Source organism: Myotis yumanensis, unplaced genomic scaffold (assembly GCF_028538775.1).
Source record: "Myotis yumanensis isolate MYYU_CA2020_CCGP unplaced genomic scaffold, mMyoYum1.0.hap1 SCAF_3, whole genome shotgun sequence".
Lineage (NCBI taxonomy): Eukaryota > Metazoa > Chordata > Mammalia > Chiroptera > Vespertilionidae > Myotis > Myotis yumanensis.
This window is the reverse complement of record NW_027223754.1, coordinates 84,155,769-84,178,601: the sequence shown is the minus strand read 5'-3', so window position 1 is coordinate 84,178,601 and position 22,833 is coordinate 84,155,769. Positions and strand designations below refer to the sequence as shown.

The following is a 22,833-nucleotide window of genomic DNA, read 5'->3' as shown; positions in this document are numbered from 1 at the left end:
AACAGTTTTTAAAATGTGATACTAGAAGCATAAGTGACAAAAGAAAAAATATAGATAAATCAGATTTCATCAAAATTTAAATCAACATTTTGTGTAAAGGATGCCATAAAAAAAGTGAAAAGGCAACCCACAAAATTGTAGAAAATATTTGGAAATCATATATCTGATAAGGGACTTGTAGATAGGATATGTAAAGCACTCCTACAGCTCAATAAAATACATAACCTAATTAAATGTGAGCAAAGGATCTGAATAGACATTTCTCCAAAGATATATAAATGATCAATAAGCAAACAAAAGGATGCTCACTGTTATTAGCCATATGTGAAATTCAAATAGAAACCACTATGAGATGCCACACCATGCCAATTTAGATGGCTATGATAAAAAGACAGGTAATTGCAAGTGTTGAGGATATAGAGAGTTTGAAACACTCATACACTGCTGGTTGAATGTAAAAATATTTGGCCACTTGGGAAAATAGTTTGACAGTTCCTCAAAGGATTAAACATGGAGTAACCATATAACCCAGCAATTTCACTCTTTAGATACTTACCCTAGAGAATTGAGTGTATTGTCTACATAAAAACTAGTACACAAGTGTTCACAAAGCATTATTCATAATAACTAACAGGTGGAAACAACTCAAATGCTCATCAACAAATGAATGGGTAGACAAAACATGGTATGTTATTCAGCAATAAAAGGAAAGGAAATACTGATACATGCTGTAATAAGGATGAATCTTGAAAACATTATTCTAAGACTAAATGAAAGAAGGCAGTCAAAAAGGCCACATATTGCAGGAAGCCGTTTGTATGAAATGTCCAGAATAGGCAAATCTGTGGGGGCAGAAAATATGTGATCGGTTTGTGGCAGGGGGTGTGGCTGCTGAAGGGTATGAGGTTTCTTTTTGGAGTGAGTGATGAAATATTCTAAAGTTGATCCTGTCAGCTCCAGATGGGATCTGAGTTGTGATGGTTTCACAACTCTGTGACTAGACTAAAAACCACTGAATTGTACACTTTAAATGGCTTAATGAATGTTATGTCAATTATATTTCAATACAGATGTTTTAAAAATAATAAATGATATTACTCCTTTGCTCAAAACCCTTCAATAGCTGCCCTTTTCATTCAGAGTAAAAGCAAAGTCTTTACAGTGGTGCTTGGTATCTCCTTGACTTGAACACACTTTGCTTTATTTACCCCAACTCTAGACACACTGGACTCATTTCTGTTTCTCAGAAATGTTAAGATTTCTAACTCATTACTTAGGAGTCTGCTGTCTCCTCTGCTTGGAATGCTTTCCCTTGTAACTATCCACATGACTTTCTCACTTTTCTCAGATCTTTATTCAGCTATCGCCTTATCTAATCATCTTATTTTAAACTAGAGGCCCTCAAGAAGATTCCTGCAAGAATAGGGCTTCCTCGGGCTGATCGTGCTGCCTAAGCCCTGCCGCCTAGGGCCGCACATGGAGACCCAGATGGCGGCTCGCGCTGGCCCACCCTGCCTGCAGTATGCAAATTAGCCTCCATCTTTGTTGGCGGTTAATTTGCATATCACTCTGGCTGATGGGCATAGCGAAGGTATGGTCAATTAGCATCTTTGTCTTTTATTAGATAGGATGCAACTTCATTACAATAGCTCTTCTCTTATTTTTCTTTAGTGCTTTTAGAACCATCTAACAGAATATATACATGCACATATGTACATGCATATATATTAATTAATTCATTTATGTATTGTGTTAATCTCTCATGAAGGCAAGAAGTTTGGTCTGGTATTTTTCACCAATACATCCCAGAACCTAGAAGAGTGCTGGCATGTAGCATATGCTCAATGGATACTTTTTGAATCAAGGAATCAATATAAGTTTGTTAGTGAACAGTTGGTATCAGTTACTGTGATTAGCTACTTGAAACCCAGGAAACATTAGAAATGTGAAATAGGATAGATTTTTTTTTTTTTATATAACGGGCCTTTGCAGATCAGTTCAAGTTTTGGATGGTAGATTCTGCCTGTAATGGGGCAAGCCTACTAAGACATGAATTTGGAGGGTGAGGGTCTTGGGTGCTAGTTGAGAAACAGGTTCAGAGAGGAAACCGCCTGAGGGAACTAGTGAAGCAGAAGAGGGCTGCTTAATAGGCAGCACCTCTTTCTTTGCAGCTTTAATTAGAGTGAGTGTTAGTGCTGGACCTTCTTAAGAATTGAGTTACTGGTTAGCAAAACCTGTGTGAGTAGATGAGACAGTTTCAGAATTTTTGAGGTAAAAAAAGAATCAATATGTGCTTGTTATTATTAGGTATCATGAAAAGGAAGTGAAGAAACATAACCCAAGAAAAATCGGTTGTCACCTTGGTATGCCTGTTAGACATTAACTCATTTTATTATTATTTTGAACATTTCTAATGATATGCAATGAAAGGATTATTATTTGGATGTCATATCTCTTTGAAAAGTAGTGAATGAAAACATTTCTATTTAAATGTGGGTGAGGGATGGTTTAATATTACTTTTACCAATTAATCTTTAAAATTGACAATTTAAAAACTAGTGCCATTGCAAATCCATATATGGCACTAGAGAAAGGTAATTAATCATAAAATAGGTGTTTTTGGTGTAAGACATTTTTTTTCTTTTTCACGTAATGTCACAGAGCTTTTCCTTAAATTACTAGATTGTTTGACTATATATTTGACTGTACAGCTGTATATTGTTATGTTAAAATGGATTAAAGACACATTGAAAATACTAAGGCTTAATTTATAAAATTATTTTCCTCTTGGCTATATCACATACTGTGTGTTCTTTGAGCTTGGGTAAAAGGGCTTTTGAAACTATTCACACTATAAAATAAAATAATGTGGTATTCCCAATGGTTTATATTAATATTTGGAAAATGCCATCTTATTAATAACATTTTCTACACATTTTCATTTAAAATACACAAGATTTTCAAGGAAACTAGTTATGGTGATATATTTAGGTTTAAATTAAGGTAAAAAATTCTATAGAAGGAAGAGAAAAATGGTTTAAAATCATACTCCCAGTTCTATTAGAATTGGTTCAAATGAGGCAGATCCCGAGCATGGGTTGTTGAGAGGAATAGGAATCAGACCCCCCATTATTAGGCATGTTTGCTATGTAAGAGCCCATTGTGTGTTCAGTGTGATTGCAATTAGCTATCCATGGATTCTAAGTAATAAAAGTCAAGGTACATTCATGATACTCACAAATTATAACTTGCTTGATAACATTTATATATACAGATACCAGACTTTTAAGCTGGTGGTCTTTTCTAGAAGGTCAAGCCAGGCCTCTTCTTGTTGAATATATCATCCTGCTTTTTTCACTCATGGTATGCAAATATGTTCAATATGCATTCTGGGTAATGGATATAACTTGTGCACCTGGGTGGTGTCCTTGGCCAGTGAGATCACTTCTGAGGAAGGGCTCCCACCTACCTGAACCAGGTTACTGTGCTCAGGAACAGTGGAGCTCGGGAGAGTTGAATCTGTCATACTAGTCAAGCGCTTATTGCCACTGCTGAGCAATGCAGACATTTCCCAGGGATCCAGACCAACACTTGCTGAGGAAGTCTGTGTCATCAGGAGCCCAATGCCCAGGCTGTCTGGTATTTACTATAAATACTCCAAGATATGTAGCCACTCTATTAATATTCAGGACCATTCAGGTCAGAAGTAGCAGTTCTTCCCACTATTGTCTGGGAAAACCTAAAGGACAAGGCTATGTAGCAATGCAAATGTTTCCCAATTTGATCCATGTTTCTGGGATGTCTTTCAGAGGCTATACTAGATTTTATTACATATTGTTAGGTTAGGTGGCTCAGGAGGCGGCACAAGAAATAGAGAGTCCAGTGAATCAGAAAAGAAAGGAAAGGAAAAGGTTTATTTCTGAGTCCCCGGGAGGCCCACGTACCCCCAAAGACAGGGCACGTGGATTCACGCCAACAGGGAGGGGGGTGCTGTTTTTATACTGCGGTTGGGTGAGGGGCGGGGACATGAGCTGAGGTATTCAGTTGAGGAAGTTTCAGCTGCAGGGGGTCAGCAAGGTATTCAGGAATGAGTCAGTATCTGTGGGAGTATGTGGATTCAGGGAGAAGAAGCCGGTATCTGTGTCTGGCACGTTGATCTGTGAGAAATTCCAGGGGGAGTCCATTGTCTCATCACATGTCTGCATGTATCCAATCCTGGGCTCTCTCCGACCTAACACATATATCATTGCCTTGATATTGGAAAGTACTAGTTGTAATGGGAAATATATTTGCGGGTCAGTATTAATCTTCTATGGCAGAGTCAGAGTAGACCTGACCTGTATTAGGTTTCTATCTCTTATTCATCCAAGTCTAAGTTGACTATTTTTAAGTCAACTATCCCTAAAGTGGGATCTGCGGGGAGAATGAGGGATGATTTTGGATAAGAAAGTATAACCAGCCAATGTTTCATCCTTTCTACCTCAAATCCAGTGTCTTTGCTGCCTCCCATGTCTTCAATAAGGGCTCAAAACCACCCCTTCCACTTCCACTAAAGGCCCCAGAACCCACTTCACAGTTTATCCACAGCTGTTAGCACAGGTCTGAATTTTGTGTGGCAATTTTTCCAGAAAGCTTGCTTACTCGATGAGCTCTATGTAACTTGAATATGGTCACATGGAAATAGTACACTATTTGGCCACTCTCAGGGCCAAATTAAGGACGTGTCAGTAATATTCCTAGAAATTAAAACAAAAAACATTTTCATTTAATGAGTTGTTCAGTGTTGTATAATTCTGACTTTAGGAAAACATTCTTATTGCTATCACCTCTGAAACATAGCCTGTTGACTAGCTTTTTAAAGGGCTTTAAGCAACTACCATGCTTGATTTGCTGAAAATTCTGATAATTTTCTTTGGGAAAAATAAAAGAAAATATTTACAACAAAGCTCTTCAGGTTTTCTGGCCTGCATTAATAATTAAAAGATCAATAAGTGCACTATAGCAGAAGTTTCCGCACAAGTATAAATGTGTGCAATTGAATCAATAGGATACATTAAACGATGTTCTCTGCTACCCAGCTGACTGAGAGAGGGCAAAGCAGGTTTAAAAAAATCAATAAAAGGAGGGAAATAGAAGGAGTTATTCCTGAAAATGGGTTTTGATCATCATTCTCTGTTGCTCACTTTACTATCTTTAATGTTGCACTTTTACGGGAAGTCTGAGGAAGCAGAGATTCTTCACATCAGTGCCTGTGCTGTGGTCAGTACTAAGTGGAAGGAGGCCTACGCTGTTTTAAGCCTTAACCTGAATGACCTCCTGATGTGTCATCCAACTTGGGGGTTTTGAATCCTTTTCCCCATGGTCTGTTTTATTTCACATCTTATTTTTCTCCAAATTTGCCTTTTTCCTTTCATACTTTCTGATTCCACAAATACTTGTATTATTAAAAATGACTGGTAATAAATTTTATTGTTTGTTTCAGTTTGGTAAATACCATAATGTGTTTTATTGATTGCATTACTGTTTTGTTATATATAGCAGAGAGGAATTTTTTGTGTCTGTTCAGAAAAGCCAAGTTGTAATTGTGGTCTTTAAAGGCCCAGCTACTGGATTGTTCCTTTAAATGTCATGATTTCTGATACATTTAAACATTGAGCATTTTTATTAATATTTTATAGCATAAGAATACATTCTCTATTTTCCTAAACTCATTTTCCATTTTAAAATGCTAGGTCTTTGAAAAGAAATTCTGACATAAAATTAGCTTTAGCTGAGATATCTAAAAGTACATTACAAACAATACAGTCACACGCTCCCACCCGCCTTCGGACACAGAGAAGCCGATAGATAGCAGCCGTCTGGTAGAAAGCCTGCCTAAATCAAGGTTGGCAATCGTATCTTCAAGATGTATCCTGAGCATGATTTTTCTTACCTATAAGATTATGATATGAGATCTCTAAAAATGTAACTAGTCCCTAAGAGCAAGTTCTCTGATTTTGTGTCTTTAAGAGATATCCGATAAAGCTTTGTTCCAGGCAGAGCAAACTGGAATCTCCTTTACATTGGACGTTATTATAGTCTCTCTAACAGGAATGCTCAATTTCCCCAATTGCTGGTGGTGTGTGCTGTGATTTCATTAAATGATATAGAGTTGTCATTATCTCTGTGCTCATACCTGCAGATGTTCAAACAGCACGTTACTGAAGGTCTTTAGATCCGGGTGTTTTGCGGAGCAGTTGACAAGGGTCAGAAGTTGATTGCTTGCACTTCTGGGTTTGCCTCATTGCCTTCCCCATGACAATTCCCCTAGAAAAAGAAGACAGGGGACCCCAGCAGTTTCCAGAGATACTTTCAGATTTGAAGGTGGTGAATGGCAGTAATGACTTTTCATTTATCTCTTGGTTACAGATAAGAATTTCTGATTTGAGGGGATCTTATCCATTGGGTTAGGTTACAGAGGAGTTCATTGGCCTCAATTCAGTCTGCCCATCAATATTGATCTTCATGAAGTTCTGCTGGAACGGGGAGTGGGAGAGACCATCCTCGTATTAGTTTCCTAGGGCTGCTGTAACAAAGTGCCCAGGAACAGGTAACTTAAAACAACAAATACTGGTTGTCTCATAATTCTAGAGACCAGGAGTCTGAGATTAAGCCATGTTTCCTCTGACACCTGTGGGGGGAGAATCCTTCCTTTCTCATGCCAGCTCTGCGGGTGTTGGCAATCCCTGGCCTTCCTTGGCTTGGGCTCCCCAGCACTCTCATCTCTTCCCTGGTTGTCACATGGAGTCCGCCCTCCTGTGTCCGTATCTTTCTCTTCTTATAAAGACACAGTGGATTAGGGCCCACCTGATGATCTCATCTTAATTTGATCATAATTTAAAAGACCCAATTTCCAAGTAAGGTCAGGTTTATAGGTACTGGACATAAGGGCTTCAACATAGCATTTTGGGGAACACAATTCAACACATAAAAATTCTGCAGCTTTTTTCCTTGTCTAAGCTACAGAGAGTTTCTTGGTGTGGGCTTCAAACTGAAGGTCAGGGGTCTGAACAAGTGAATTTGGAAAACAAGTCTATGGTACAAGGAAAGATGGCAAAGCTCTTTAAAGGACAACGCCTTTGGTGCATTGAAAATCTGGGTCTCTGTCTCCCTCTGGAACATCCAGACAAAGTCCAGGATAAATCACCACGTTGGAGGTGGCTTTCTGTAATGCCTTTTGATGCTCCTGACGTGTTTGTAAAGCCCAAGATTCGTTTGTGCGTAGAGGTTATTATCTTTCAGTTCTTTGTGTGGAAAATAACTGAGCTGATGGTGTTTTTCAATAACACAGTTACTGACCTTCCTGCATAGCAATTGCTGTCTGGTCTTTGCTCTTTGTTTGCTACAGAAGGTGTTTTCCATACCGTTTGTTGTATTTTGTTATTGTTGTTCTAGTTCTCTTATGTGGATGATATAAAACTACTTAGGGTGTATGAAATACTGATATTTTTATTTCCCATCCCACACAATACAGATGTGTGTGTGTGTGTGTGTGTGTGTGTATGTGTGTGTGTGTGTAGAATGGGGTCTGGTCATCCAGGTAAGAAGGTATACCCCAGAGAGTGGTTTGCCCTTTACCCGGTCTAGAAGGAGGGTTCCATTGAGGGGGCAGTTAACAGTGAATCTTGCAGCTGGCCCAGCCCATTAGGTGTGGGCTGTCTTTTATACTCTGTGAGTGCTTTTGTGCAGTTAGAAGTATTGCGTCAGGGATGTGAGCTGTCATTGCGTTCAGCCTGGCCACTGACTCCCATACCCAGAGCAGTCTGGTGGGGAACTTGCTTTGTCTTGCCTTCCTGGGATGGAGTGTAAGGCCACAGAGAATCCAGTGAGCGCCGTGGGCCAGTAAAACAACAAAAAAATATTAATGGACAATACTGCCTGACCTTTGAATACTGCCATGCTTTATTCTCTGAATTTTTTGAAAATACCAACTTAATTCTTAAGGGGATTCTCAATTATGAAAATCTTGGAGCAAGATTTAACGTGAATATGTCTTAATATATTTTTTATGTAATAGCACACTGTATTTTTTTGTAAGGGTACTATGTTTGGTATTATCTTCAGTGCTTAGCAGTTGGAAGCCAATTGACTTAAATTTTTTTTTTTTGGTAAATGGTAGGGAGCTGATTGGGCATTCATCCTTATTTGGTACATGTGTTTTAATGACTTGGTGGAAAATGAAACTAACGTTATGAGAATGGAAGTACAGTTGATCCTTGATCAATGTGAGGGTTAGGAACACCGATCCCCTATGCCAGTGGTTCTCAACCTTCTGGCCCTTTAAATACAGTTCCTCATGTTGTGACCCAACCATAAAATTATTTTCGTTGCTACTTCATAACTGTCATGTTGCTACTGTTATGAATTGTAATGTAAATATCTGATATGCAGGATGGTCTTAGGTGACCCCTGTGAAAGGGTCATTCGACCGCCAAAGGGGTTGTGACCCACAGCTTGAGAACTGCTGCCCTATGCAGTCAAAATCTGCATAGAAGTTTTGACTCCTCTGAAACTTAACCACTTATAGCCTACTGATGACTGGGAGGAGCCTTACCAATAACACAGATAGTTGATTAACACATATTTTGTATGTCATAATATGTATTATATATTCTACTAGAGGCCTGGTGCACGAAATTTGTGCACGGGTAGGGTCCCTAGGCCTTGCCAGTGACCAAGGCCAATCTGTGGCAGTCGCCTCCCTCTGCGGAGCGACCAGCGGGGCAGTTGGGGGGCCCCAGCTGGCACCCACCTTGGCTGGTCTGGGACCTGTGGGCTGAGGGCAGCTCCTGCATTAAGCATCTGCCCCCTCGTGGTCAGTGCACATCATAGCGACTGGTCGTTCCACCATATGTTCTGCTGTTCAGTCAATTTGCATATTAGGCTTTTATTATATAGGATTTTTATAAAAAGTTCCAGGAAACATTATGAAAATTAAGGAATAGAAAATACATTTACAGCATTGGACATATTTATTGAAAAAAAAGTCCACATATAAGAGGATCTACATCATTCAAACCCTTGTTATTTAAGGGTCAACTGTGTATTCGAGAAGCTTAAATGGTCATATGTCAATTTCAATTGGTAATAAGGATTTGAATAAACATGGTGAGATAGAGGTTTAATGTGCTTTCTGTTTTGGATGCTTAGTCATAAGGCGTGGGGAAGACAAAATATTAAAAATTATTGAGTCATAAAACAGGAGTGGGTCCCTGGAGTTCATCTTTATCTGTCTTGTGTCTCGAGGAAGGTCTGCTGTTGGCTGTGTGAGGCTATACAAGATTAACACTGCAAATGTGCTGTTTTAAAGGGTTAGCTATGTAGGTGCAGGAGCAAGGGGGTGGTGTTGTAAACCTTTTCAATTATATTCACATTACATATGACTCCGATAAGGTTTGAAATGAATTCCAATGCTGTTGGTATTGATTTTAATTTTCTTTCCATTTTCTTTCTTTGCTTGGGATAAAATGTTAATTAACTCTCACCTGTGAAACTTGTGCGACTCATATTGCTTGTTTAATTTAGATTATAAGCCCATGGGCAGGCTCCTTTTCCCACCTCTGTAGTGTGAAGGACCCCAATGGCAGAAATGTTTATTACTGTTATATATTATAATAATCATGATGTTCTGCTAAAGTATTATGCTGATTGCATTTACTCTAGGTGATAGCTTTGGTCCTTTCAACTTGAAAATATTTTATTTTACTTTAAGCAGGTTAGACTAAGTGATTTCATAAGGAAGACTAAGCTAGGTACTAAATTGAAATGCAGTTTAAATGCACTTTTTAATTATGTTGGTTATTCTGAGCCAAAAGCAGATACACCTTCAATATAAAGTATGTTTTAATCATTTTTAATCTTCACTCATTCCAGAATGGCAAAGTGGATTTTTTTTCTCTGATTATTACCAAAGAAAGAAGGAAAATTAAGACTGGGGCCAAACTTAAAAAGGTTTGGCTGAGGAAAGGAGTTATGATTGAGTGAAAACAGGTGGCTATAATATTCTGCAACAGGATATTAGAAATATCTTCAACAGGAACTTTTAAAAATTGTAAACTCTGTCATTTACTGTAGAAGGCTCCACCCATGGAAAGTGACAGAGAACTGAAGCACATAATCAGAATAATTCAATTCAGAAAACATTCCATGTGAACTCTCTCAACAGAGAAAACCTCATTAATTAAAACGGACTTGGAAATTTAAAATAGTGAAGTTTAAATTAACGTAATCTCTAGTGTCTGCCAAATTGATGTTATTATCCAAGGCCATCACCTAGAATTCAGCAGAGGTTCTGGGTAGTGGGGAGGGACTCAGAGAAAACCTGGGCTAGCTTAGTGGATCTGTGCTTGTCATAATGGGTTACTTGTTATATTCATTTGGTAGACATTTATTGGTCATCTATTGTGTAATTGGCACTGTGCTAGGAACTGGGCATTCACAGATGAGTAAGACATTGCTTTCTGCCCTCAAGGATGAGACACACCATAATGAAAGAGTTAGGAAGCTACATAAAAGGTCAGTGGTAGGTTACAGGTTATCATAGAACTACTGAGAATGGATAGATAGACTAGCCCAGGAGCCAGAGAAAGCTGCCTAAAGGAGGTGATGCCTGAGCTGAATCCTGAAGAATGAAGGTGATGATGAGGGGACAGCATGAACAAAAGCATTGAGGTCAGAAATAGCACAGGCACAACAGGAAGCCCCAAGCAGTTTTCGGACCACGGAGATGAGGGGCAGTGATGGGAAGGTAAGGAGTGGACAGAGGCCAGATTGGAACTTATGTTAAGGAGTTTGGGTTTTGTCCTGTAGATGATATGGTGCTGCTGAAGGTTTCAAGTAAGGATGTGATGGAGTCAGTTTTGTGTCTTACAAAGATCTCTGGGGGGTGGTTTCTTGAATAGAGGCTGGATTTGAGGCTGGAACAAGTCCAGAGGCATGCAAACCAGTTAGGAGACTTTCTGAGTTATCCAGAAAAAAAAAGGAAAACATTAGAAACTCATTAGTAAAAACAGCAGATCTTGGAGATTAACTGGATATACCGTAGATTCTGAGGGCAATCGAACAAAATAAAATGAATCTCTGACACTTTGTTTATATATCTAATGGATTGCTGGTGTTAACAAATGAAATTGAGGACAAAAGTGGAGGATCAGTGTTTTGGGTGAAGGTAAGGATTTGCCTAATTTGATATGCCATGGGATATAAACAGATCCTCTGGTACAAGGCATGCCTTGGAGATACACCTACCACCTTCCTCTTCTTCCCTTCTTATCTTCTCTTTGCTGCTTCACTACAGATTCATTGGAGCCAACTGTAGTAATGGATTTGGGAGTCATTACATATGGGTGGAAGATAAAATTCTAAGAGCAGGAAAGATCCCCCCCAAGGGTAGAGGGGATCCCCCATGAGCATAGAAAGGACCCTACACACAGGGTGGAAGAGATCTTCCAAAAATGAGGGGTGGGCTCCCAGAGCAGGAGCAGAGGGGATTCCTCCCTAAAGAGTGGGTAGTAATTCAAAACGGGACCCAGTGCAGAAAAGATCTGTGTGATTTACAAAGTTCACTTTTTTTTCTGTCACTAAGACAAAGGTTTACCCACTTCTTCCATTAGCTAGACATTAATATTTTCAGGCCACTTGCCATTTGCTTTCTTTTATAGTCCCCTTTAAGATATTAACTTTTACAATTTGATTCCACTTTGATCAAAACATTGGCTTCTGTGAGGTGATGGGGAAATAGCAGAGATTATTCTACACATGTTTACCTAAGACTTCTCTTATTAGGAATATTTTGTGTGCCAATTTATTTTTCAAGATAACAAACATGAACAAAGTTTTACAAATGTGTTAATAGATGAAAAAATCATGAATTTTTGGTGGGTTATTGTTCAGATGTTTGAAAATCACTTTTTGTCTATCACATGAATTAAATCGCATTTACATTAGACACGTGCCTTCTTCATAAACAATGCAAAGAGAAATGTTTACTTGGCCTATCTGAATTATCCCGAATACCAAATTTGCAGAGTATGAGGTAAGAGGTTCTACTGTAATTTAATAAAAAAAAAAAAATAGTGTTTTAATCTGAGTCAAATGGATACTTATTTAGACTTTCTACTTTATCTTAGCATATATAATTATATTTGGAGTATATATTGAGTAAATGCAAATGTAGGGAATGTTGGATATTGTGGAAGATTGAATTTTCTATGTGTACCATGTTCTGCCACTTTCTCACTGAATGACATCAGGCAAAGGAGATAACTTATTTGGGCCTCTGTTTTCTTCATGTGTAAAACAGAAGGACTGGACTAAGTTATTGGCTTTGTGGTTATTATGATTATTATTCTTGATTGAGTGATGAAAGCTGAGAGAGGCTCAGGTTTGAGTTGGAAGGTAGCTGTGTGCCAGGGAACTCACTAAGAGCTTAACTGGCCAAAGAAAGGGCAGAAACTTCTCTTCTTCTCCCAATCACTCAGATTCTTGATGTTCCACACACCTCCATTTGCTATTTAAAATAATGGACTGATGAATCTCAGAGGGCAGTCCGGGATGGGTGGGGAGAGATTAATTTATATGCATTTATGCATAGCCCAGGGACACAGACCATAGTGTGGTGAAAGCCTTGGAGGGATGGGTGTGATGTGGAGGGGTCAATGGGGAAAAACTGCATATCTGTACTACTTTCAACAATAAAGTTAAATTTAAAAAAACATGTTAAACTATTTAAAAAAAAAAAAACCAAAAATGAATCTTTAAAAATAAAATAATTTAGACAAAATGTTTTACAAAGATTCATGATTGGATTATAAATATGTGGTCCGTTTTTTTTTCTCCAAATTGTGTTTTATAGAATACTAGAGGCCTGATGCACGAAATTCGTGCATGGGAGGTGTCCCTCAGCCCGGCCTGTGCCCTCTCGAAATCCAGTACCCCTCGGGTAGGGTCCCTAGGCCTGGCTGGTGATCAAAGCCTATCCTGGCTGGTGATCAGAGCCTATCGGGGCTTTCCTTCCTCCGGCTGCTGGCAGCTGGCCCCGCCCCCACCACTGCTTACCATCTGTGTGGCACTGTCCTCCCCCACCCCCACCACCAGTCACCTCCCTCTGTGGGCGACAGGTGTGGGGTGTGATCGCTTGTCTGGCCTGGGCCTCCCTCTGCGGGGCAATTGCATCCGCCACAACATCGCTGGCTGGTGGCCTGGGCCTTCCTCTTTGGGATGATCATGGAGGTCCCCACCCGCATCGATCACCCTGCCGGCTGGTGCCTTGGCCTCCCTCTTTGGGGTGATCGATTGTAGAGCCCCCCCATCAATCACCCCGCAGAGGGTGGCCTGGGCCTCCCTCTGCAGGATGATTTTGGTGTGATGGTGGGGGCCCCCCTGACCAGTCGCATCGCACCCGCCTTGCTGGCCTGGCGCCAGTGCATGTCATAGCGTGGTCGTCCAGAAGGTTGTCTGGATATGGTTCTGCTGTTCGGTCATTGGGTCGATTTGCATATTACACTTTTATTATTATAGATTTATTATTGGCACTCAACCAAAGGAATCAGTGTTTAGATAAGTCCTGGAAAATACTACTTACCAAACCCCTTTCTCAGAAATTCCTAGTGCATCTCACATTTTCCAGGAATTTCTCCTGTAAACAGATATATTTTTTATTCTGGCAGTTCTCAAATGAATTCCTGTTTTACTCAGAATCTGTTACCATCCCAGAGAGTCCTTGATCTTAGAAAATTTTATGGGGAACAATGATGTATTTGCCTAAGCTCTCCAGATGTTCACTGAAGGTATAGGGTATTAAATGCCAGAGAGATGAGTGCTATGCTATACTCAGATGCATATCACCACCCTGTGAATTCTTACAATCTAAAGAAGCCTGGAAAATGCATATGGAATGAAATAAAATGCTTTTTCCCCCACTCAAGAGCTTTAAACTGACAAGTAATGCCATTTTTATTCAGATAGTCTTTAGTTGCACAGTAAGCAAGATAGTTGAACTGAAACTTGTGAATTTGAGGTTTTCACTTTTTTTAAAGTATTTTTTTAAATTGATTTTTTACAGAGAGGAAGGGAGAGGGACAGAGAGCTAGAAACATCGATGAGAGAGAAACATCGATCAGCTGCCTCCTGCACACTCCCCACCAGGGATGCGCCCGCAACCAAGGCACATGCCCCTGACCAGAATTGAACCTGGGACCCTTGAGTCCACAGGCTGACGCTCTATCCACTGAGCCAAACAGGTCAGGGCGAGGTTTTCACTTCATTGTGAGGACAGTCCTAGAAACAGAATGTGCCCTGACTTGTGAAACCCCACCTGGTTTGATTCTTAGGTCTCTAGCCCTATCCCTACCTCATTCCTGTCCCTTCTCCTTTCTCCAGGGAAGAAGGAAAAGAAAGATGAAAAGAAAAGAGGAAAGGAAAATAGGAAGAGGGGTGATTGTGCTTATAAAAGCTCTAGGGATATTGCATTCTGGCAGCTGGCATCATGGCCTTTAGTACATTAGCCTATTCTACATTTTTATAGTAGAAAATAGTATGGGGGGGGGGCTTTTGTTTTAAACTTGGAATGATTTGTTGTTGTGGATTGGTGATAATAGTATTTATATGAGATGTGCTAATGATTATTTTGGATCTATAATAACCTTAATATTTGATTTCTTTAAAATAAAACAATCAATAAGCAAATCCCTAAAAATAATGATTATAATTCTAGCAAAGTCTTAAAAGAAAACAACTCCTCAAAGTTGATAATATTTTTCAAATGGTTTCATACATTTCAGTAATGGTGGGGCAGTAGAGAGGGTAGTCTGGGAAGGAGATTAGAGAGAGGCTGTCTATAACAGTCAGCCAATGTAAGATTTATTCAGACCACCCCTCGTCACACCCCTGCCTGGGCTTTCCTCTCTCCCCTTTTCCTCCTCAGCAGCCACTTTTGCCGCCCCTGACCTCAGGGAGCCACATGCCTAAAATAAACTTTCTAGAACAACTTTGTAATGACAGCCTAATTATGTTGTCTGACAATCAAATGGAAAAGAACACAAATTGAATCCATTTTACTCAATGTCTCTATTGTCTACAGAGAAGGAGGGCTAGCACAGTTTCCAGGATCCTTACAAAGAGAACTTCAATGGGGTGTAGAGGGGTGAGAACGACCCGTTAGTGTTGGGTTTACAGGAAAGTTGCTCTTTATTCCCATCTGGCTTAACAAGTGTGATGAGGAAATAGCCACAGAACAGTTATTATGAAGGATGTAACTTGACCCCATGAAAATGACTTGGGGACATCTGCCTTTGCTTAGAGTTAGAGATGGGGAGAAGTGCACCAGGAAAGAGCAGGGAGGTCACTACTGAAACTGCATGGGGGGAATCAGGGAGAGGTGTAAGGTCCTTAGTGCAAACATGGCCTTGAGGTCAACGCTCAAACACTTCTGCCTAAAAGAAACGATTCCTCCGTCTTTTAGGGCTGAATTCTGTCTAAAGGAGAATTTCTCCTCCCCCCATCAAGCCAATTCTTCTTGCCCTTAATTGTTTAAAGTATGTGTAATATTTGTTGGGGGATTCAGGTGTTTGTCAGTAGTTCATTTTTCAAAATCACGCAGATAATAGAATGGTCACTGAATAATTAAAATTGAAGCATGAAAATTTGCTTAGTGGAAGTCAGAGTTTAAAACCTCAAGATTTCTGCCCTAGTCGGTTTGGCTCAGTGGATAGAGCGTCAGCCTGTGGACTGAAAGGTCCCAGGTTCAATTCCGGCCAAGGGCATGTACCTTGGTTGCAGGCGTATCCCTGGTGGGAGGTGTGCAGGAGGCAGCTGATCAATGTTTCTCTCCCATTGATGTTTCTAGGTCTCTATCCCTCTCCCTTCCTCTCTGTGAAAAATCAATAAAATATATTTAAAAACAAAACAAAACAAAAAAACCCCTCAAGATTTTCTTTGTCCTTTGCTGTGAGCTTTCCTATGGGCTTACGTGTTCTAAATTGCATGATTATACTTTGTTTTGTCCCTTTTTTTTGTAAATATGTGGTTTGCTTTGAGAAGTAATATTGGCATCATGTGCTCCTTGGACCATATCTGGTTACCAAAAAAGTTAGGAGCATCAAAACTATCTAAAAGTGGCTTACAGCTGGTCAGAAACAGGAAGTGGCTGTAGAAATAACAATAGCAGAGATCAACAGTCACTTTTCATGCAGATATTTCTTACTTGTGGAAAATAAATTTAACTCAGGAGACAAAAGATATGCTCTTATTTGTAAAAGTCTGACTTCCCAATGCCTGCCCTGGCCTCAGGGAAAGGAGCATGACTTTGACTGACACCCCATAGCTCTTTCGAGCCCTCTGTTTGGGACACTTCACAGCAAGAGAATAACAGCGTCACTACTTGGTGATTCCTGAGGCCTGCATTCTTTAGGTTGCTGGTGATTATAAAGACCCAATTAGCCATGTCCTGATTTCTTAAACTTCAGTCATTTCAGGGAAGCAGGGTTCTCTACAGTCAACTGGTTCAGAGTGATTGGCTAATGGTTGCTTACTCAGTGGGAATGGAAACCATATTTGGCTTTCTCATAATCTATATATATATAAAAAGAAGTAATATGCAAATTTGGTCAGGACGCCGTAATGGTCACGACCAGCTCAGGAGGAGGGTTTGGGTGCAGCCCGGAGCCTGAGAGAACAACACACAGGAGTGCCTGCTCTGAGCCTCTGTGGCACGGCTGGGGGCAGGCCCGCAGTGGACACACAGGTAGGCATGCTCCAAGCCTCTGTGGCATGGCTGGGGCAGGCCCCCAGTGGACACACAGGGGTGTCTGCTCCAAACCGCCTCGGCCAGACTGTGAGGGTCAGTAGGACATCCCTTGAGGGTTCCCAGACTGTGAGATGGGGCAGGCTGGGCTGTGGGATCCCCCCCCCCCCCCCGCACAAATTTTGTGCACCGGGCCTCTAGTTAAAAAATAAAATGTTTCCATCACTCATTCTAAATAACAGTCAGAAAAATATTAGCTTATCCTTTCCTGCCAAGGTCAAATGCTTTAGAATTACAACTTAATAATCAAGAAAGTTGGGAAATACATCCCATGTAATAACATTTGAATGTTCCACATGCAAGAGAACATTAGTTTTGTCGTGTCAAACACCAGAGCATTCAGTGGTGGCAGTCCTGCTCTCCTCCCCTTCTCCCAATGGTTCTGTGTCCTCATGATGAGAATAGTAGAGTCAGATAATTTTTCTTTTGTAGGGATCTTGGATATGCTGCATTTGTAGTCACTAAAATAAGAGTGTATTTCTTGCATAGATTTAAATAGAAGCTCTGTTTGTGTGAAACATGGTATTTGTCTTTCTCTGACTGGCTTATTTCACATAGCATAATACTCTCCAGGCCCATCCATGCTGTTGCAAAAGTTAAAATTTCCTTTGTTTGTTTGTTAATCCTCACTCAAGGATATTTTTCTATTGATTTTGGAAGAGGGAGAGGGGGACACAGAGAAACATTGATGTGAGAGAGACACATCGCTTGGCACTTGGTTGCCTCCTACGCACACCTCGACTGGGGCTGGGGATCGAACATCCAATCCAGGTATGTGCTCTTGACCAGGAATTGAACCCACAACCCTTCGGTCTACAGGCTGACATTCTAAGCACTGAGCAACACCAGCCAGGGCTCTTTTTTTTTTTTTTTTTTACACCTGAGTAGTATTCCAAGAATCTAATGAACAAAATAGAAACAGACTCATAGGTGCAGGGAACAGACTGACAGCTGTCAGAGGAGAGGGGGATTAGGGGCTGGGTGAAAAAGGTGAAGGGATTAAGCCACAAAGAAAACATCAGACACAAACAATAGTAAGGTGATTGCCAGAGGGAAGGGAGGTGGGGGAGGTAGAAGAAGGTAAAGGGGGGATAAATAATGATTGAAGAAGATTTGATTTTGGGTGGTGAACACATAATACAATATACAGATGTACACTTGAAACCTATATAATTTTATTAACCAGTGTCGCCCTAATAAATTCAATAAAAGTTAAAAAACCAACAAAACAAACAAAAAACAAAAAACAAAAGAAAGGAAGGGGGTGAGAGAAAGAGAGTCTTCCTTTGAGGAAGGAAGAACTGGATAAATATGAATTAGAAACCATGTGGAATCTTTAAATTCATTTTCTTCTAAAGTGTATTATTGGGATTATAATACAAAGGCAAACTTACTAGTTTTTGTTTAATCTTTACATGCTTTTGGTATTTATTGAGTTCTGGTCAAGGGAAATACTCAAATGAATAAAACATTTCTTGTGCTCAGGTACAGAAAAATAGATTATTTCATCACTGTGGTAGGATTGTGCTGCCAAGGAGAGAGGGCGGCATAGGTGCTCTGGGAGTTCTCTCTACTGTCCTTTCCATCCCTGGGATTAAAGAAACAGATGTCAAAAGGAGGACAGGAGAAACCAGCTGTCAGACATACAAGGGAGAGTACGTGGCGGAGAGACCAGGCCAGTTTGGACCCAGCACTCAGGGTCCTGGGGAGGATAGATATGCCATTCCCATTTCTGCAGGAGCATGTGTTACCTTTCATGCATGAGAAGTCCTTTGTATACATTTGATTTATTTAATTGAAAGGAACTGGCGAAGAGGCAAACTAGGCACTTCTATTTGGGCAATAGCAAAAGAACATGAAAAATGAATCCCTAGAATCTGTTCCTGGTGTTCACAGCATTATTTAAAAGACCTAATGTGATGTCACATATGATTTATGCTGTGTAGGTATTTTTCTACTGTGTTAGAAGCAGATAGGTATTAGAGTGTAATATGTTATGTAGTTTCAAATATAAAACCTGCTTAGTGATGGGAAGAGATAAGGTGTTGTACTGCTGATTAGATAGCCCAGAATAACTGTTTTCAGTGGCAAAACTTATATTTGGACATTTTTATCCTAATGAAATGTTCAGGTGTCTAATTTCCTATTTTTCCTACTTGTAGCTGGAGGGTTTTGTACAATTCTTTCTTTCACATATTAATTAATTAATTAATTTATTTATTCTCTCTCTTTTTCTTTCTTTCTTGTCTCTTTAGTTTCCTCAGGCAATTGTATAGATGTGTAAAGTGCCACCACCAATTTGAAAGAGAGCCACACCTAGCCAGAAAGAGTCTTGGATCCCATTTATAGCTGTGATGTCAATTCACTTCTAGTTGTGAGTATCTTCAAAGACTCACTTTGTCTTGGGCTTTCCTTTTTATAAAAGTGCGTCAAAATACATTTGTACTCACAGAGTGCTTTTTACCTGGTTGAAATGAATATAAGAAGACTAAGACTCTAAAGTGCTTTTAGAAATAACAGATAGAGTCAGCTGTCTTCCAATTTTTAATTTTTAGTTGAAATTTGTGGTGATGTCATTTCAAAACAATCCTAACAGGTGGAATACAGAACACTTACATGGCTCCTGAGTGATTATGGGAAGGGGAAACATTTGAACGAGGATCCCAGTTTTGCTTTTATAGATACTGGTTCTGGGCTTAAGTGGTAGGAGATAAGTAGAAAAAAGAAAGTGTCCCGCCAAGAAGTAATTTCACACCTGCTAGACTTCCAAGTGCCAAATGTGGCTTCCCTAGAGTGATTTTCAAGATGTTGAAGTATAAAAACCTACAAAACATGTCTTAAAATGGGACAGAGCTGTGGTGTGACAGGTGCAGGCTCTCACTCCCTCTGCCAAGGTTGAGCTAAGGGCTCCATTTAGGGTCTCTGCAGAGTGATGGAGCTGCGGGACCTAGAATGTTTCTTCAAGTGGTGGGACAGTTTTGAGAAGGCTGTAAACTCAATACCTATGCTGATGTTCCTGGAAGAAAACCTCTTTTGGCTCCTTCATGGTTTAAAAGCCCTACTTTATAATTATGTAATTCTCTTTAATAGGTTTAGTGTATCTTTTAGGTTTTCTCATGGAGATTCAGATGGATAGTGTCACTTTGTGTGGAACTGAAGGGTAACATGGTGAGAGTATTTCACGTTCAGATATGGGGTTTTCAGTCATTCTTATTGCATTTAGCATGTGGGTAAATGTTGCCCAATATTTTGGAATCTCAGGGTTTAAAGAGAATTCAGTGGAAGATGGCTGGCTTCATAACGTAGTAGCTTTGTAATCCTATCTAATAAAAGGGAAATATGCAAATAGACCAAACAGCAGAGCAACCAATCAAAGCATAATATGCTAATGATACGCTAAGCCTGCTCAACCACTCACTATGACGCGCACTGACCACCAGGGGGCAGACAGTTGACCGGTCACTATGATGTGCACTGACCACCAGGGGGCAGATGCTCTGACCAGTAGTTTATCTTGCTGCTGGGGTCTGGCTGATCAGGACTGAGTGAGATGGGCCAGACATGCCCTGGAGCCCTCACGTGGACCGTCCCTGGCCCGATCATGCACTGATGGGGTCCCTCAGCCTGGCCTGTGCCTCTTGCAATCCGGGACCCCTCGGGGGATGTCAGAGAGCCGGTTTCAGCCCGATCCTGCCGGCCACTCCCCTTGGGAGGGCGCCAGACGAAGGGCTCATGGCTGGCAAGAGCTGCTGAGGCAGCATAAGCCTCTCCCTATCAGGACTGACTGGGTGTGAGCCCGCGGCAGGCACAGTGGGGCCAGGATGAGTGGGAGCAGCAGGTAGGAGCTGAAGGAGGTGTTGGACTGCAGGTTTTGGCCCGATCCCTGCAGGCCACCCAGAGGGACCCCACATGTGCACGAATTCGTGCGCCGGACCTCAAGTCTTGAATAAATTACTTAACCTTTCTTCTTTATCCCTTAGAGTAAGAATAAGAGCAATTAGAGGAATATTGCCCACCTCATGGATTTTTTTTTATGATTTAATAAGATATATGAAGTGCCTTCTCATTGTGTTCAGCATTTAGGATACACCAAGAGACAGTATCTACCACTATCATTAAGTTTGCATGTGGAATCACTGAAATTACACAGTTCATATGTATTCTGTTCTTACCAAAACAGTGGAAACACTACACCAAACTACCTCAGTTGTTTTTATTTCACTTCTTGACATGTGCATATTCTATTCAATACTCTCTGCCTTTGGCTTACAGATAGCTAAGGAAAACTGAATGGAAAACAAACCAGGGGTTATGTTCTCTTTCCCTTTCTTCCTATGTCATTTTCAGCATAAATGATTGGCTAATATTTAGAACACCGTTCAAGGGTCAACTGTATAATATTATATGTCAATTATATCTCAGTTTTAAAAAGAGAGGTATGAAAAAGGTTTCTACATGAGAAAAAACTTGTGCAAAAGCATGGGGGATTAGGTTCAGAGAGCAGCTGCAGCCCAGGGTGGCCTGAGAAAAGAGAACATGATAGTTTTATAAGAACATTTACTCTCTGTTGCATGAAAATGATGGAATAAGGTCCTTGTTTCCTTATTCTAATGTATAGTGCATAGGATCTATAAATCTGCAAACATAGTCCTGAGAGAATCATCAGATTTATATATGAGATTCTTCAATAATAATGTAAGTAATTTATATAATCTTTAGACAATTCCCCCCAAATGAAACACTATTATTTCTCTGGTTTGCTTTTAGAATGATTACAGTTAGAGATCAGAATCTTGAATTTTTTTCAAATATGTCTGCTTGAAGAGAGGATTAGGTGAACATGCTGTAGGTTCTTTTCTTTACTAGTATATGTGAAAACTTCAGTGAATTTAAATATGTTGCCCTTATCATGTCTTAGAGATAGCAAATGATTTCTGAGACCTTCTCTAGAAGCCTGAAACAAGAGGTCAGAATTGGGCAGGGAAGTTATTCATTTGGATTGGCTAAGGGTTGTGAGGTGGTATGGCCCACTAGGTCCATGGCAAAGGGTGTGGAAAGCCCTTAGGATTCTGACTGGTCTCTAAGAGTCCTGGCTGCTCCATTTCATGTTCCCAGGCTGTCCATATTTGGTAAGCTGCACTTGGTCCTTCCATGGTTGCAGCTTTGGATTCCTTATGCTGAGGAGATGGCTTAAATCAGGTGTCTTTTCTATTAGTGCCTTAGGACTTGGTTCGTACTAGTAGTTTCCTCTCCTTTATCTGTGATCTCCTTATCTCACAGCTTCCCAGCCCTTATCATGTCTTAGAGATAGCAAATGATTTCTGAGACCTTCTCTAGAAGCCTGAAACAAGAGGTCAGAATTGGGCAGGGAAGTTATTCATTTGGATTGGCTAAGGGTTGTGAGGTGGTATGGCCCACTAGGTCCATGGCAAAGGGTGTGGAAAGCCCTTATGTTGCCCTTATCATGGGCATAATACCCATGGGTATTATGACCATTGGGTTGAGGAGGATTCAAGGGGAACCTGAATGTTCATTCAGTGCATTGAACAGCTCCAGCTCCCAGGCAGAGGGGCAGGCTAGAGCAAGACAGAGTCGTAGAAACTAAAACCCACACATAACCCTGAACATGTAAGTGCTGATTGATGTGTGTGCATGTGTATGCGAATGAGTGTGTGCTTCTCTGTGTACCTGTGGGTAGGTATGGAGCACTATATCTCAGTGGAAAATATAAGTACCCAGTTATCACTGCTGAAGAGCATCTGGTTTTTAACAGGCAATATAAGAGCCTTAGGAATCTTGGTGATCCAGGAAGAGTGACTAGCTGCAAACTTTCATGGAACAGTGACCAGTATGAAGTCAAACACTAATTGTTTTACATTGAGATTAGCTTGGAATTAGACCCTGAGCCTTCAGGGAGAGGTGGAGAAGAGTAGTGGTAGGAAAAAGAAATCAGCAACTAACAATAATTTTTTCCTATGCATGAAATATTTCCC

General features: G+C 40.4%; 1 protein-coding gene across 2 annotated transcripts in view; it reads left to right on the top strand.

Moving 5' to 3' along the window:
- Nucleotides 1-22,833, top strand: part of ENOX1 (ecto-NOX disulfide-thiol exchanger 1) — a 576,449-nt gene that overhangs the window by 44,423 nt on the left and 509,193 nt on the right. For both annotated transcript variants that reach the window (XM_070409022.1, XM_070409021.1), the window contains exon 2: nucleotides 19,096-19,214. The gene's annotated coding sequence lies outside the window, so the exon portion shown is untranslated. The remainder of the gene's footprint in view (nucleotides 1-19,095; nucleotides 19,215-22,833) is intronic.